General features: G+C 45.9%; 1 protein-coding gene across 2 annotated transcripts in view; it reads right to left on the bottom strand.

Moving 5' to 3' along the window:
- The window catches only part of PLXNA1 (plexin A1), a 395,495-nt gene extending 382,814 nt beyond the window's left edge, over positions 1 to 12,681 (bottom strand). For both annotated transcript variants that reach the window (XM_084840187.1, XM_084840188.1), the window contains exon 1: positions 12,447 to 12,681. The gene's annotated coding sequence lies outside the window, so the exon portion shown is untranslated. The remainder of the gene's footprint in view (positions 1 to 12,446) is intronic.
- Positions 12,682 to 15,542: the final 2,861 nt, after the last annotated feature.

The following is a 15,542-nucleotide window of genomic DNA, read 5'->3' as shown; positions in this document are numbered from 1 at the left end:
CCCTGAGGCTGAGGTCATTAGGCAGATTAAAGTTCCCAAGCTTCGGCCAGCCGCACGGTTAGCAAAGTGCAGTTAAAGTGCCCAAATTGGATTACTGCTTCTCCTCGGTCTCAGTGCCAACTTGGCCAGTAGATTGGATGTGTGCAAGAGATAGGAAAAGGAGGTGGGGGCCGAGGGAGAGCCTGCAGGCTGCTCTGCAAGCTGTCAGCCTCAGTGAGGCTGGGCTACAGCCACAGCAGCTAAAGGAAAGAACTGGGCTGGGGACATTCAGGAGGCAAGGCTCTATCGGAGGCACGAGTGGGTGGGTGGGCTGCGGTTACTCAGCAGAAGGGAAATGCACTCTGCACATCCTTGGAAACATGTTTATCAGGGTGGTGATTCTTTTGAAGGCTAAATATTTATTAAGCAGGAGCAAATTAACAGGGTGATGAAAGCAAAAGAAAGCAGAACACTATAAAGCAAGGTCCTTACAGTTGTTGGGGAATCCTAGAATCAAAATATGACAACAGATGTGACTCCCATACCAGCGTCTCCATTTTTTTCATGAAACTGTATTTTATTCTGAAATGACGTTAGCAAAATAAAGACAACAATATTTATTAGTATTATTTTACCCGGGTCACGACCGAGCCCTGGCACTGTGAACAGGTTCCAAGAGGTGAGACCTTGCTAAGTCCGGGCTTTCACTAAGCCCCCGAGTGCAAGTTAAGGTAAGGGAAAGGAAAAGGGAAAAGCAAAATCAGCAAAGATCCCAAATCAGGTCTGTGGGAGGCAATGGCAGCACTTCCAGGGGAGCTCTGATGGAAGATGGGGAACTGCTCAACTCTCACTTCGGCAGAGGGCGATTGCGGGACTGTTCAGTGAAGACCAATCTGAGCAGATTTTACTGGGCAGGCCACCTTGTAGAACATCCATGCTTAATACTTACGGCTACACAGCATTCTTGATCCAGGATTCTCAAAGTACAGCCACAGCAACATGGTTTTACTTTTGTCGGTTCAGTCAGGCAAAATCAACTAAAAATGCTACCCAAGAAGCCATCGAAGCCAGAGGGCGGTTCTTCCAGTGTTGTATGACTATTTAAAAAAGCATTTACACCTACCTATTTTGACACCGGTAGGCTGAAACTGTTAGATGCATAGATGGTAACAGTCAGGCACTAATAGGAGTCAGAAAAGCACTTTGCTGCCTCACAAAGAGTTTTCAAATTTCTGTAAGAATTTCTGGTTTGGGGGATCCTCTTTTCTGTAGCAAGCAGAACTCCAGTTCTGCTTCACAGGAGATAGCAGAACCCAACACAGCAATTGCCAGGGCAGGAGACAAAATATCCACAATGTGGGAATGGGCAACTTGCAGATCTAAAAAGGTATTTCAGAGCCGTTTACAATGCAAGATTAAAATACAAAACAGTCTCGTCAGTTAAAAGGGTTAAAACTAAAAAAAAAAACCCGAAAGGCCTGGCTGAAGAGGGAGGTCTTTAACATGCACCTAAAGCACGCCGCACTTGGCACCTTCTGCGTACCAGCAAGGAGAGCACTCCATAAGGTGAGCATTCCACAAGGGAGAGCATTCCACAAGGGGGGTGCCACCACAGAGAAGGCCTACTTCCAGGTCACTATCAGATGCAGAACATGGTACAAGCAGCAAGTCCTCCTCCAATCATCTTAGCAATCACACAGGGAAGGCCATCTGCCAAGTAACTGGTCCCAAGTTGTTCAGAGCTCTATATGCCAGCAACAAGACCTTGAACTTGGCTCAGTAGCCAATAGGCAGACAGTGCAGTTGCTTCAACACCAGTGTAAAATGTGCGTGGCCACTCAACATCCTGGCACACCACTCAATATCATCAGCTGCAGTTTCTGGACCAAAGCTCAAAGGTAGCCCCACATAACCCACATAAAGCACATTACAGTAATCTACAGTAATCTAAAAGCAAAGTTACCGTTGCATCGACTATAGTGGCCAGGCTACAGTGAATGTATAAACGGAGGAGGAAGAAGAACTGAAATGAATCAGGGGGTCATTACTCCATTATTACAGCAGATTCCTGTGTGCACTTACTCAGGAGCAAGCCTCCTCATATCCAATGGGGCTTACTCCTGGCAAAGTGTGTAATGGACTGCAGCCTCAGAATAGAAGCCCACCAGGTGGCTCAGTGGTCAAGAGGTCCAGTGTTTAATATCTGCTAACCATGGGCCTGCACATAGCCTCCATCTCTATGCCTCAGTTCCCCAACAGTTAATGGGGACAGCTACCCTTTCTTACCCTCTAGTATTGAAGGGGTTACAAGGAGGTTAGAAGGAGCAAATACTTTCAACAAAGGAGTCAGAACACTTGGCAGTGGTAAAACATCACCATTTAGAAACCTAACTTGACAGAGTTTGATGATATAATATTCTGAGTTTATCATTCATCAAAAGTGTGTGCGTGTGGGGGGAAACCTTCACACCTAAACGGGGCTGAGGCTTATCATCTAAAGGGCAGTGACTGTTCTTGCAACTGGAAGGGAATGCAAGCATTTTTGTTCCATAGGGAACAAACCATAGGTCGGACAGGTGCTTGTTATGCTCCTACTAAATGAGGAACAAAACCTCTAATGTATACAGTACTTGCTTTAAACGAAAAGCTTGCTGGTCAGTTCATGTTTCCTTGGTATCTAAGAGGCATTTGCCTGAGGTTTAAAGGGTCTGGGAACAGGAGATGACATAAAAGCAACAGCAGCAGAGGTCAGGCTGGAATGAAAACACATCATCCAAAAGTAATGGCTGCTCCAGGAGGAAATGCACAGACATGACTGAGCTTTTTATTGGAGGAGCAGTGTGGTTTCTTTAGCTCTTTTCTAAACACACTGATTGACCGCCCCTAGAAGTACTGAGCGGCTGCTCTTCACAGGGTGAAACTGGACCCGCTCCTCTTAGTAGGTCAAAAGACAGTCTTTATGAAAAGGCATTACACACGCTTGAGATGAACTGAATTTGCTAAGTACACCTTTCTTTTACCCACCGCTTCGGCGCCCTACCACAAAAGGCTTTTGATCAAACAACCCACCCAAACATATCCAGACAAACAAGTTGTGCTCGTTTATACACACACACACACACACACACACACCCCTTATCATTGTGCAAACTGCTCAAATACCACCAGAAGAATGAGAGTGGGTATCAGAATGAAAGCAACTGTCCACAATGCCATTAATCCAAAATAAGTAGCACCTTCATTTGCCTTTCTCATACCTGCTAATGCAGATGGCAGTTACCTTTGTCTGCTCCTGGATTTCTTCAGAAGCTCACATAACCTGGACTAGTTACTTGTTAGCACACTTTAATGAACCTTTATGACAAGTTAAAGAACAGCAACAAAACGGCCGCATTCCATTCTTTCAGCAAACATTTCTAAAATCCCAGAACTGTAGGGTTGGAAATGAACATGAAATCCTCTAATCCAGCCTTCCCTATCCTGGCAACCTCCAGATGTGTTTGGGCTACAACTCCCATCATCCCCATCTAGCCCATGCTGGGGATGATGGGAGTTGTAGCCCAGACGCATCTGGCAGGCAGCAAGTTGGAGAAAGCTGATCCAATCCAATTGTTTTCAAATGTTCTACCTTCAGGAAATACTTTCCACACTGAGTTGCTTGTCAAGGAAACCAAGAGAGTTGCAGAAGATTCTGGGATCTATTCTAGGGTGTTTGTTTAGTGCGTGCGGGGCACTGGCCAGGCCCGTGACGCCTCACTGTCACCCCATGTGAACTGACAATACCCCTTGGAACACATCTAACACTTCCCTGCAGATATGCAAAGAAACTCATTGGGCAACCTGTATTCATGGGGAGACAAGACTCCAGAATAGCGATTCAACTTGCTTAGGATGGGGTTGTACTTCCCTTGAAAAAAACAGGCTCACAGTTTGGGGGTGCTCCTGGATTTGGTTATACATGTGGATAACCAGGTGGCAGAGGAGGACAGAAGTGCCCTTGCCCAGTTTACAATGGTGAGCAGCTGTGGCCATTCCTGAGGAAATCAGAGGAAATCAAACACATGCCTTAGTTACATCATGACTGGATACTGTAACTACATAGGGCTACCTTTGGAGAGTCATTGTAAACTGAAGTTGGTCCAGAATGCTGCAGCAAGGATGTTAATGGGCATGCACCCATGGGATCGTGCTACCTTATCCACTGCTTGCCAATTTGTTCCTGAGCACAATTCAAAGTGTTAGTGATCACTTTTAAAGCCCTAAATGGCTTGGATCCAGGACATCTGAGGAATCACCTCCTCTTATACTAACCTGCCTGTTCTCCAAGATCAGAAGGAGAGGTCCTTCTGTGTTCGACCTAGGGTGGAGGCACAGTTGATGGTGACAATAGTCAGGGTCTTCTCAGTGGCTGCACCTATACTGTGGAACAACTTGCTCCATTAAGTATGGGTAGCCTCCTCTCTGGATGGCTTTCACCATTTGGTGACATTTTTATGCTGGCAGGCTTTTGCCTGTGAGGTGTTTGCTTTGTTTAAAGCTTGCTTTACCTATGGTCTCTGCCTCCATATTTTTACTGCCTCTGTGTTTTTACTGTATTTTTAATGAAAGTATAGTTTTATACTTTTAATTTATTGTGAGCTACTGTGATTTGTGCATAGGAACTAGAGGAAGAGGATATATATACATCTGTGTGTGTGTGTGTGTGTGTGTGTGTGTGATGTTTGACCACCATTGCTGACTTTCTCATTGAGGAACCGTGATTAAGCTTTAAGGAACCCTGGGGTTCCCCAGAACACAGTGTGAAAACCACCAATCTAATTCAACCCTACCCTCCCCAATGAAGATTTTCTAAATCCAAGTAACCTTAAGATTTATTTCTTACACATTGTATCATGTCTTTCCTCCAAAGAGCTCAGTGTGGTCTTTTAGTCTCAGAAAAACTTTGTGAGATTAGACTAAGAGAACCCCACCTCCCAGGCTACCCAGTTAGCTTGACAGAATGGAGTGGAGATTTGAACCTGGATTTCCCAACAACCGAAACCAACATGCTAGCCACTCCACCACATCACACAGAATATGGTGTACCATTATCTGGAGACTATAAGAGTGTAAGGCTCACCACCACAACAGAGGCAACTGTAGGGTGTTTAGCAAAACCCATTTCTAACTGAGCCTGAGAGCCCCAATTGACATCTGTCATTCAGATTTTACTTGTCTGCTGCAGAAAACACCAGTGTACCTGCAGCAAACACAACTGGCGTGTAAAGTGTGGAACAGCTCTCAGGTGAGATACAAGGCAGAAGGTGGTCCCCGGGGTAGGGGCGCCTTGTTGGCCCTTGAAAAACAACTAGACACTGGTGAAGATGTTGAACCATTGATGAAATATGCTCACAGTAGGAGGTAAGATACCACATATTGAAGTTTTTCCCAACCTGGTGCCCCCCAGATGGGTTAGACTTCAGTTCCCATAATTCCCAGCCATTGGCAATGCTGTCTGGGAATTATGGGAGTTGCCGTCCAACATATCTGGAGGGCACCATGTTGGGGAAGGCTAACGTACTGCATCAAGCGAGCTGAAGCTTCCAGAGAAGCATCAAAGGCAGCCCAACATAAAGCAAATTATAGTATATGTTCAATACTGCTGACCAAAGACTCAGCATGTTTCAGTCCACTTTTTACTTGCCACCGATTTCCTGGGTTGCCCCAGCCAAGTCCACACTGCAACTGCGAAGCTGAGACCTCCTTTAGAGACAATGTGAATGTACCTGGATGCAGAGAAGCATCAGCAGACACACCTAGTAGTACACAGAAGTATATCAGGGTGTGTGTGTGTGTGTGTGTGTAATACTTTTTACTTGTCCTCACGACACCCCAAGAAGGTAAAGCAACATCGTTCCGCCTCACTTCGCTCATTTTAAACAGAGATAATAGCATGCTACTATCTTCCAGGGGTGCTGCGAGGATAACTGTATATATATTGCACAGCACCTAGATTTCTGTGGATGTCGGCTTGGCATAAGCATCTCGGATAGGTAATTAGTGCCTCTGGGCCTCTGTGTGCATTTGTTTCATTAAAGAGGAGAGTGTTAGCAATACTGATGTGGTTCAAAAGAAACTGAGTCCGATATGATGCCAATAACTGCATCCTGCAAGCAGGACTCTCACTGACTCCAGGGGGCATTTGCCTACATAAGAAACAAACAGTGGGGCTTCTCAGCCAAAAATCCTCCATTCAGGCAGGAGTCAAACCCTGTTACCAACACAAGCAGCAAAGGACATAAACCAATGCCAGCGTTCATCATTAGTTTTGGACCCGTAGCCCCCAACCCCTCCAAATGCACTTTATTCTCATGAAGTCTCTGACAGTCATTTTCATTCTTGTTCCAAATCTCCTTTTTGGAGGGACGGGGGAGAAAAGTCCAACTGTAACAGGGGAGGAGAAGGGAGGCACATACAGAGAAACACCAGACAGGGTTGCATTTAAGCTGTTTCGCCTGGTTAAGCATTAAGGAGCAACCGCCCTAAGCCCTCATCTGCTTTTCCTGAAGCCCAACAGTTTTGTTTGGGTTTTGTTTGTCCACCCTGTCACCATCCCCTTCCCTTACTGAACAAGCTCTATTTCTGCTTTTAATAGGATAAAAGCCATGTATAGAAGCAACATTTGGTTTTCTTCTTCAGAAGTACAGTCCAGACTCTGTTCCCAGGCTCTCAGGTCAGCAAAGGCAATTTGTGGCAAGAGGCTGGGAAGATAAAACCTCTAGACCTTTCTCTGTTGTAACACACACACAACCACCACCACCGACACCAACTTTTGCCTAAAAAAAGGTTCCTGGAGGATAGCTTTCCTACAGTTTTAAGTCAGAGAAACGCTTAGCTTGCTATTAAGCAAATCATTCACTCCCTAAACTTATGACATGAAAAGGGGTTCTACGCTCCTCTACTCGTGAGAAATACATCAGTATGCTAAGAAGCTGAGGGTTATTCTGGCTGGAACTCAAAATAACCCTCAGCCTTTCTCGCAGGCTGAAGCATTGATTGATTGATTGATTGATTGCGGCAATTTTGGAACAACTTCTGGGAGTACCCCATGATTTGAAAACACAGTGTGAGAGGCAGCATGTAAATGTTGACATTTTAATAACATTATAACTAATGTTATGAATACCTACAGGACCATGGTAAAGCATACAAAGTTGGGACATGGATCCAGAATACTACTTGCTGGGAAGTAGGGTTTCATTTGATTTAGATGTTCTCCTTTTAATCCGTAAAGCACTATGTACATTGATGGTGCTATATAAATCATGATTAACAACAATATATCCAGTTACAAAATGACTCATATCAAAGCACAACATAGATGAAATAAATTCAGTGCCCAGATAAGTAAGGCTGCAATCCTATACTTACTCTCTTGGAAGTAAATCCCACTGAAACCAATGGGACTTGTTTACATGTTTATGGTAAGGATGAAGACTGCAGTTCCTGCAAGGTGAAGTTCTAAAACTAGCAGTGATTGACTGTATGATAACAAGGATACTGTCTGGCTTGGTAAGGAGTTTGACAATGTGGTAAATGACTTTTTGTCACACACACAAAATCTTGTGTGTTTTTTAAAAAATAAATAAATACAGTGCTAAAATATGCTGTCGAAGGTTCCTGAAAAATATGTTTTATGAGCAGTATACTGTTTTCTGAACATAAGAAACTGCTTTAGGCCAAGCCGTTGATTTAAAATTATTTTTAAATATGTTCTGTGTCTGTGCTATCTGTTTATATGTTTTTATGTAAATGGTGTTGTACTTCGTATAATGTATTTTAATGGCTTTTAATTTTTGTGAACTGCCCAGAGAGCTTTGGCTATGGAGTGGTATAGAAATATAATAAATGAAAAATGAAAATGGTCCATCTAGCCAGTACTGTCTACTTCAGCCTTTCCCAAACTGGCACCCTCCAGATGTGTTGGACTACAACCCCCATCATCCCTGGCCACTGATCCTGTTGGTTGGGTGTGATAGGAGTTGTAGTCCAACACATCTGGAGGGTGCCTGGGAAGGCTGGCCTGCTTTTACCAGCAGTGGCTCTCTAAGGTCGCAAGCAGGAGATCTTTCCAAGCACTGCTCACTTGAAATCATTTTAACTGGAAATGATCGTAATTGGACCCGGGACCTTCTGCATGAAACGCATGTGCTCTACCATGGAGTTATGGCCCCTCCCCTAAACATCTGAAAATCATGACACTGCTAATGGCGCCCACAATCCAGATCCCTAAAAAGAGCATCATTAGAAATTGGGCATATCTGAATACAAGTGGGAATAAGACTCTAATGTGCGGGGTTGGGGCAGGCGGAACTCTGTGTTTTGCCTAGCATCCCTAAAATCCTTGCCAGGGCATCACATACATAGGACAGAACACCCGGTAATCCAACTGTGAAAGGCAAGAATTGCCCTCTGGCTATTGTTTTTGTAAAATCTCCCAGAGAGGAATACATACATGTATTACGCACACTGGGATCTTAATCCAAATAGACAGATCAGGTAAAAGGAAGGCATTGGTGGGATCCAAAACAAAAACACAGATCCAGAATGGGATGTGGCAGGCTACCCTCTAGCATTACCCACAGAGCCTTACTCTGCTACGCAATCACATATTTTGGATCCAAACTTCCTTCCCACCCACACAGACTCGATATTGTCTCAGCGCCGCTAGCACTGTAATTTACTAATATAAAACAAGTTGAACTATGCAAACAGAGTCTCAACCAAAAGAATTCTGTTAAAAAAGCCTCTTCTCTTTATAACCCACTTAAGAAATTATCTCTGCCTCAGCTTGCAAGTTTTTTTGTTTTGTTTTGTTTTTTGGCCTGCTAATTTTCTTTGACTTCCTCACTCTGCACAATTTGGTCACCAGTATCTTGAGTGAGAGAGATATCGAGTTGCTCATTTTACCCACTGAGTACATACAAAAGACCTTGAGATTGTTCAGGAAGCAATTAGATGCTGTACAGAGGGAAATGGTGTTTTCAAATGAATAACCTTTGATGCAGTCAATAGTCTGCACTCGCTCGTCCCTTGCACATTCCTCTCCCCATCTCCACTGCAAAAAATGGATGAATAAATTTTATTCCCCTGAAAGAGCAATAACCAACAGTACTCTAACGTTTTCTCTTAAACAAGAAGGAAGCTGCTTCCTAAAGGCATCTTACATCTGAACTTTTCTTCCCTGCCGAGCCTTTAAAAGGATGATTGTCAATGCTAATCTGTATGATATTGAGGATGGTACACTTCAAAGCACGTGGGCAGTTTAAAGGAAAGGGAGGTTTAAGTAGCAAATTCTATGCTTCTCCCCATTTAACTGATTGCTAATAAGGTTCCTTCTGTAACTACTGATCCCATGTAAATTCTCCTTACACCCTCCTTGCCTCACAACCCTGCACCTGAAGTCAACATAAAGACACCCACAGTATAATCCCTAAAAATGTCTATTGGGATGTAAGCTCCGTCGCGTCCAATTGACTTACTTCCAGGTAAGTGTCCACAGGACTGCATAAACACACTGCTAAGGCAACAGAGAATTTAAGTGAATGGAAAGGGAGAACTAGCATATAAATTAAAAAACAAAATTCAAAGGAAAAGGATTAATTGTTGATTGATTGGACCCGGCCCACATCTGAATATTTGCAAAGCTCTCCACTCAAATATGTTGGAGCCTCACATGTGTCCCTGAGACACAGATTTTATATCTTCATCACACACACACACAGGTCACAATTGCTAGCACAGTGGTTTTAAGAAAGCAATTCTGAAAAACAAACATGAAAGCGAGAACTAGTTTTGCTACACTCTGCATTAACAGGCTCGTTTTTATTTGGATGTTTTAGAGATTTGCTGTGCCTTTCCAACAGGGTTCAGGGTGGTTTACAACCTCCAGTTTTTTGTTTAGTGTAAGGGCTTATACATATACATTATAAATAACACCTACACACACACCTCATCTCGCTCATTCACTCCATACATCTATATTTATCATCCATGCAAAGAGGCTTGCTGTTGGGTGGTAGAGCATCAGAGCCTATCCTAAACCACACCGTAATCAGCAAGAATAATTCATGAATGAATAACCCTTAAGATGGTGCTATGTGTTTTTCCAGGCACTGTGCAAAGAGCTCCTAAATCGTCACACCATTCCTGTGTCACGGATCTCTCTCTCTCTGTGCAGAGATGAGGGCAAGCTCAGAAGTGAGAGGTAGAGGGGTTATTGTGCTGCTCAGCAAACTACCCTGTGTAGAAACACCCACCAGCACGCAGCCACCCCCCACATCCCAATGAGACACACAGGAAAAGCCACTGGACTGCGGGCTGGTCCGTTTGGCTCCCGCGAGTCGCTTCAGGAAGTTGACATGCGAGCAAAACGCGGCTTCCTCTGGGAAGGAGGAAATCTAGCGGCGGGGGGGGGCTCCCGACAGGGGCGCGGTTCATCCGCCTCAGGGTTAAGCAGGGAGGCAGTCCGGTTGGGACGCCTCTCGTTGGGTCGGAGCCCCCATTTCCAGCCTCAACTGGGCGGGGGGAACCACCCAGTAACCCGGCTCAGCGTTCAGTTCGGAGCAGGAACACACGGGGCTTCTCTACACCGAATCAAAGGCACACTCTCCAGGCAAAGTTCTTCAACTCCAGGCACCTTAGAGGGGGTGAATGGGGGGGGGCAGACGTGGGTCACGAAATGGGCAATGACACCAAGCCCGGGTTGGGAGAGAAAAGGGGGGTGTCTAGATCTTTGGACCTGCCATGGGTTGCACAGGCTGGGCCTTAGGGGTCCCCGTCTAACTGCACGATCTAACGGGGGGCCTTTCCTGCGACCTGCCTTCCCCGTCCCCAGGAAAAGGGAAAATCGTTGCGATCAAACTTTTCCCCTTTCCAAATCAGACGACAGAGGAGAGAAAAGGGGGCATTGCCGGCGGAAAATGACCCGACAATCTCCGCCGGATCCACTGCGCCGGCGAGAAGGACTGGAGAGTCGAGTCCGTTTCGCCCTGCGAAGCGCCTGCCCGCCCCCGGCCAGCCTCCGAAGGCAGAAAAGCCGGTGTCTGTCTCCCCAAAGCCGGCTCCTCTCTCCCCAGCCCGCCCCAGCGAAGAAAGAGAAGGCGAGGAGGATGCTGCATACAGCTTGCTGGTGGAGCCTCCCGGGGAGCGCCGGCCCCCTCCCACCCGCGCCCGCGATCCCAGCAAGGCGGAGGCAGGCAGCGGCAGCCGCGGCGCCTGCAAAATAATCTGCAAGCGCAAGGTAAATGCGGAAAGCGCTGGCAGCGGCAGCCGGAGCTCCACGCTGCACCCCCTCAGCCACGCACGCACTCTGCGATCCGCCGTCCTCGCTCAGCTCTGCTGCAGTTCCACCCCCCCCTTCGGCGAGCTCCCTGCCTACCTTTCCGCTTTGCCAAGGCACGGTGTGGGGAGAGAAGAGTTCATCTCTCGCTCGCTCGCTCACACGCACACATACACACACAGAGCCTGCCCTATGCAAGCGGCGGCACATTTTATAGCATTTGAAGCTTTTCAATAAAGAGCTATTCTCCCCACACACGCACGCACTCCCGCTCCCATTTCCCTCCGCGCCGCGCATCTCTTGCGAGCGTAGCTGCTACAACCACATGCTGATCCATTCCAGTCCTTTCCGTTTCAATTCCCCCACGATCGCCACCGCCAACTACACACGCCCTTTTCGCCAATGGCAAAGGCTGCGGATTTCCTCGTTCTCCTGACACACTTTTTTAATTGCAAACGCTCTTCACGTCTCATGGTCAACTCTTTTCGCTCCGTGCCTGCCTGCCTGCCTGCCAGCCACATTTTCAGGGAAGGACCCATCCAGTCTCTTCCTGAAGCCGATTTCCCTCGGGATAGTCTTCTGATCACATCATTGCCGAGGATCATTTTTGGCCGGGCGGGGAGCCTCTTCCTTTCTCTCCCCACCCCCACGCCACATTTCTCTCTCTGTGGGGGGGGGGTCTCACGCGCTTTCCCGACTTTACGATCTCCCCAACCCCGAAAACGCACACACACACCCCAAACAGCGGCGGCGATAAACCCACCCAGCCAAAGAATCCAGCAAACTCCGCTTTCCTCCCGCATACAAAATTAAATAATGAAGGCGGTCTCGCCGCGTGCTGAGCGCTGCAAATCTCCCCCAGCAAAGCCGAGCGGAGGCTTCCCTGCGCGAAGAAAGGCTGAACATCCCCCCGTGTGTGTGTGCCTCGCTCTCTCCGTATCTTGTGTGTAAATGTGTCGCTCCCTTGCACGGGGCGCAACTATTACGGAGCCAAGCTGGAGAAACAAGGGGAAAGGCGTTGCGATCCGCTCAGCCTCCTTTCCTTCGCAGCCACCTTTTCGTCTCTGTCTCTCTCAATCCCTGCTTTCAAAACCCCAAAACGTACCTTGGCGGAGCGAAAAGAGGAAAGTTAGACAGTGTGACTTACAGCTTGAATCGGAGCTTGCTTCGGTTGTGCCTGCCATAATTACATTCCACACCAGACAGCCCCCCCGTTGCAACTCAGGGCTCCGTGCCTTGATCGCTTTTCTCTTGCTGCTGTTGCCGCCGCTGCCCAGCATGAATGGAATGGAATGCAGCGCAGGGTTCCAATGGAACTCCAGCCTCGATCTGACTTCCCAGGGAGGCAGACTGAGACGCACATTCAAAGGGGCTGCTGCTGCTGCTGCTGCTGCTCGCCCGAATTTCGCCTCTAGAGGGCGCGCAGATCTGAGCAGACCAGCGCACCAGAGGAGGAGAGGAGAAAATGAAGAACAGGAGAAGGGAGGCCCAGAAGCCGTAGGAGGCCGGCGCGTCGTTAAAAGGGCAATGCCTCCCGAGAAGCCTTAAAAGCGGTAATGCTACCAGAAGAACTGAGGGTGCAGCAGGAAAAATCATGAACAAGCGTGGATCGGCGGTCAACACCCAGCACTCTTAGCTGTGCAGTGCGCCACTCTCCAGCCATCCGCCTGCAGGAGGGAAGTGTGATCACACACACCCATTTTAAAAACATGAACTCCCCGGTCCTAAGTAGGCCTTCTTGTAAATAAGTCCCAATGAATTTCGGGCAACTGGCTTTAGCGTGAGGATGTTCAAGCGGGCAGCCAAAGAAAAGGGTACTTTTTTCTTTTATTTCCCCAAGTGAAGCTTGAAACCGGTTTTCATTGGAATGAAAAAAGCCGCTTTGACTAAAATGTAGAACTGATTTAAAAAATGGTCTCTCTCCTGTTTTTTATACCTCATTAACAACATTCTCAGTAATGTATTCCCGACTAAAGAGCATTCGAATTATCACCTGGGTGAAAATGCCCTTGCAGTAGGAATGGCATTTAATATATTTTTTATTTTTTTAAGGTGTATTAGTTTCCTTATAGCTAATAGCTCTCAAGGTGATGTACAATAAAAACACAAATAAAATCCAAAATCCATATAAATCAAAAGATTTATAAGAAATAAGAAAACAATCAATTAAAAGCAGCCATCATTTAACTGACATGCTGTGTAATCCTATCCATGTTTACTCAGAAACAAATTGCACTGTGCTCAATGGCACTTACTCCCAGATAAATGTGCATAGGAGTGTACATTTATTCCATATCTCGGAATGGCTTGGGGTCATCTTCATCAGAACTCAAATGTCCTAAAATTTTGCCATCAGTGCAACCAGTCTGCATAAAAATCCCCCCAAGACCAAATGGAAAAATCCCATTATGTTGTAGATCCTTTCCCACCCCCCAAAACAAAACAACACTTCGAAATCTGATTCACCTGAAGCGTCTCTTTTATAAATCACTTGCTTACGGTGCAGACCATCTCCCATTGATTTTTAGAGCACTGGACTAGGCTGAGATCCAAAGCACGTTTCCTGGGAAGCAAGTTTTATTGAAATGGGATTTCTTCCCATTTACAATCAGAATGTAAAAGAGTAAGGGCTCAAGAGAAGCCATTCATCTTTCAAGTCTTGATATTTCGAAAGGACTAAGGATGGCTTTGAAATATTCACATTTTTCCACCAGTGTCGGATTTTTTTTCTATGCATGCTTACAGCACCAACAACAGGTAGGAGGAGGAAGCTTCTCCGTGGAAAAGATGTTAAAAATAGGTGTCTTACTGTCGCATTTCATACATTAGTCTCTCTGTGTGAAGGGGAGCACCACTCAAAGCAAAAAGAAAATAAATAGAGCCCCCAAAGAGTGGAAAAGCAAAGCCATCCTAGGGAGCACAACATATATATTATATTCAATATCATAATACGTTATATTTGTGAAACATGTTTCAGAGCACCATTCTTAAACATATGGCCTGCTAAAGAGCCATTATGAAGCCAGAAAGCTGCACCACCAATGGACCCAGAAGTGAAGAGGTGGTGAATGCGCTGGAATGCTGCCTCTGTGGCAGAATCTCCACTTTCCTCCCCAACATTCCTGAGGGCTATTTTGAATGTACATGTGAAAACTAACTATGAGACTGTGGTGAATGTATCTGTCTGGTAAGCAGTTCCACACATGACAACCAGGAAAAAAGGATCATTCACCATAGGGACACTGTTTTTGGCAGTGATCATGTGCATGTTAAACTTGTTGTTGTTGTTCAGTCGTGTCCGACTCTTCGTGACCCCATGGACCATAGCACACCAGGCCTTCCTGTCCTCCACTCTCTCCCGGAGTGTGCTCAAGTTCATACATGTTAAACTACAGTTAGTTTAATGTGCATGTTGCCACTAATGGCTGCTTATCTTGCCACAATTATGTACCCTGAGTTTTAGTATTATAAAAAGCAACAGAGAAAACAAAGGATAAAATCCAACGTAAGTCCTACTTAGAGTAGACCCATTGAAATGAATGGCATTTAAGTTAGTCATGAGTAACTGAAGTCTCTTTCATTTCAATGGGTCTACTCCAAGTAGGACTTATGTTGGATTTTATCCAAATGTCTCTATTCGCTTTCTCCATAGCATCCATCATTGTATAAGCACCTTGCATCCCTCCCCACATCCCTCTCTTTAATTCCCACCCCGTCGTTATGAGAGGATTTCTCCCAACATGACAAGCAATGCCTAAGATTTTCCAAAGTGACTTGCTGAGCCTCAGAGTCAAGTGTGATTAGAAGATGAGTGATCAGGCTGTTTAACTCTCAACCGGATGCCAACAAATGTTGATGCCAATAAAACCACCAGTTACTTGTTGGAAGTTCACATGACACCCCAGATTCTTCACTGAGCAAAATCAAGGATAAATCATCCATTGATGAGATATTTGTGCTGCTGCTCTGCAGCAGCCATTTGGACAATCATTTTGCTGCTCTCAGTTGAGAGGTGAACACATATTTCTCTTGCTAGGGGGCAACCACAAATTCTTCCTTTACCTGAATGATTTTAGCCTCATCTTGCTTGCAACTCCACTACATCCTGCTGGTCTCGTACCCCATACTCATGATTCATTTCTCAGTCACTGCAGAAGACAGACAGTACTTGTAGCAGTTCTTTTTCAGTATATCAAAAGGGAAAGCAGGGAATACATGAGCAGCAGCTCTGCCAGGTTTGAGA

The sequence above is a fragment of the Heloderma suspectum genome, chromosome 2 (assembly GCF_057233095.1).
Source record: "Heloderma suspectum isolate Gila_16-S chromosome 2, 16-S_ref, whole genome shotgun sequence".
Taxonomy (NCBI): domain Eukaryota; kingdom Metazoa; phylum Chordata; class Lepidosauria; order Squamata; family Helodermatidae; genus Heloderma; species Heloderma suspectum.
Note: the sequence above shows the minus strand (reverse complement) of the source record. Positions and strands in the feature narration are given on the sequence as shown.